Below are 2,605 nucleotides of genomic sequence, written 5' to 3' on the forward strand. Positions count from 1 at the left end.
CCTGAAAGCAGATGGTAAGATGGAGCTGGAAGTGCAAGAGATTTATTGGGGATAATGCCTGTGAAAGATAAATGGGGTAGAGAAAAATGAACAAAGAAACTCTTCAGCCTGGAATGCAGGTCTGACCTCTTTTATGCAAAGAAGGGGAAGGAAGGCAGATAGGGTACAGTACAACTATGAATAAGTTTTGGCCAGCCCAAAGAGGAGCTCTGACATGAAGGTTGCCTTATATGGAATGCACACTGGGAAGAAATAGTCAGGCCCTGGTGTCCTGACTATGTTCTGTTATTGGCTGAGCACTGTGCCTACTCAAGATCATAACTTAAGCACAAATGCTGTGGTGGATTCTAAAAGCAACTGACTGGCAAATTCTCTATGGAAGAACAAATGAAGAGCATGCATTCATGATTGCTAGAACTCTCTATCTGAGACAAATAAATCAGTCAATCCATAAATTAACAACTCCAAATAATCCTTCAAACTCAGCTTGAACTGCTGAGTCTTGATCTTTGACCTTTCTGGAAGGATTAATGACCTCCCAGAGCTCCTTAAACATTTCAATACTAAAGGTTACTAATAAAATTATATATCGATGCTTGTTTATCTCTATTGACTATGAGACTTGTCTCTAGCAATCCATTTGGGTATGGTAAGGGTGACCAGATGACAAGTTGTTAGCTTGTAAACCCAACGAGAAGAGAAAGTTAACATAAACTTAGCAGGGCTAGGGGTGGGTTTAAAGAGAATCAAGGACCATGGGACAATCATAACAACAACAATAAATCCGAACACAGTTAGATTCCTTTTCCCAAGCTCTGTATCAGATAAATAGATATGAATTCCAGAGAATTCTTTGGCAGACAGCAAACCCTTTTAAAATACATATTTTATAATACCTATACTAGAAGATATAATGAGGTAGTCTGATACTTTTACCTACAGGTAAAATCACTATGAATGTGGCAATTATAAATGTTGACTGATAATTATGTGCTGTACTGACAACTCAACCTAGTTAGGTATCTATATTTCTCTCTCTATCTCCATCCCCCTTCCAAAACTGGCCACATTGATTTTTAAAAGAATACATTCTATCTTTCTTGAGAAAAAATTTCATCTTTACAAACCAAAAATGGATTTTAAAATTATGATAGAATTCATAGATGATAAGATTGCATCTGTGTATTTAGTAACTATCAAGTGAACAAAAAAGAGAATAGCATGCATGGCTTTAGTGCTGGCATTATTTTGTACACACACCATCTAGACTCATTAGTTTATAAAGACTAGAATTTAGATAGTGCAACTAATGTAGGACATAAACAAGAGCAAGCAAGAAATATTGTTCTTATAGATTCTTTTATTTTCTAGAGACCAAAATTTGATAATTTACACTCTAGGGCAAGATTGATAACAAAAAAAGCTAAAAGCAAATTTCAAGATTTAAAAATTCTAGTACCTGATAGACAGTTCAAGTATCCAATTGTCTGTGAATAATATAAATGTTTAACCACTATGCTTTATATCTGCTGTAATAATACTTCTGTAATATTACAAACATAACCTCTTCAGAAAAAAAAAACAAAAACCTTAAAGAGCCAAGACTAATTGAGAGACTATAAACACATGCATTTATTTTATGTTGTAAAGAATCCCAAAGAAGATTTATAATTCAAAAAAAAACATGAGAAATGATCTTTATTTGCCATTTTATTTAACCTTTGATGCTGATGGAAGCAATTTTAAGTCAATATTGTTTTGTTAGTTCTCTGAACTCTCAAGTCATTTTATTAGCACTTTTATTTTAGGGCTTATGAGAGTTATCCAATTTTATAGTTAATTTTTCATGTCTATGTGTCTCTAGATCTAAAATCCTTTGAGGACAAGAATCATCTTATTTTTCTATACTCCAGAAGACTAGCACAATATCTTAAATGCAGTACAATCTAAATAAAGGTATATATTAAGTCAATTTGTGTACTGAGGGTTTTAATATGAATCAAAATAGCATTGTAATTTAACCCTGACACTTCACAATTGTCATTTTATCTGGATTAGTTAAATCCACAAATTAACATTTATTGCTGAAACATTAATGATTGATTCTTGATTCAAGTAATTAAAGATTTATGCCATAAATCTTTATTTTACCTCTCTCGATATTTTTTTAGGAGTGACTGGTAAAATGATTTTTCCTTTTGCTTTGAGAGTCATGATTAAGAGATTTTTCAACAGCACATAAGCAATAACATTTTATATTTTTATGTTCTATGTTTTAGGTTCTCTGGAGACATAATAAAATTCTTTAGTTGAAATAAAGTTTAAGTAAATAAAGACTTGTTTATGCAAACAATCTTTACTTAGTAATATGAGTTTTCATATCCAACATACTCTTGCCAGGCTGTAGACATTAAGATGCAATAAATGGAATGAAGACATTTCACCTTTTAAAAGTCTGTTTCCATTTTAAGCTTATTCCTAAGAAAGCCTCTGGTAAGATGTAGTTGGCAGTTGGCCTTTTTAATTCTTCTTCAATTTGAGAAATGAGGACATGGATGAAAATTTTTTTTGACTTAGGAGAAAGATAGAAAAATGAATATGACTT

This window comes from Pteropus vampyrus, unplaced genomic scaffold (genome assembly GCF_000151845.1).
Source record: "Pteropus vampyrus isolate Shadow unplaced genomic scaffold, Pvam_2.0 Scaffold107, whole genome shotgun sequence".
In the NCBI taxonomy this organism is placed as follows: Eukaryota; Metazoa; Chordata; class Mammalia; order Chiroptera; family Pteropodidae; genus Pteropus; species Pteropus vampyrus.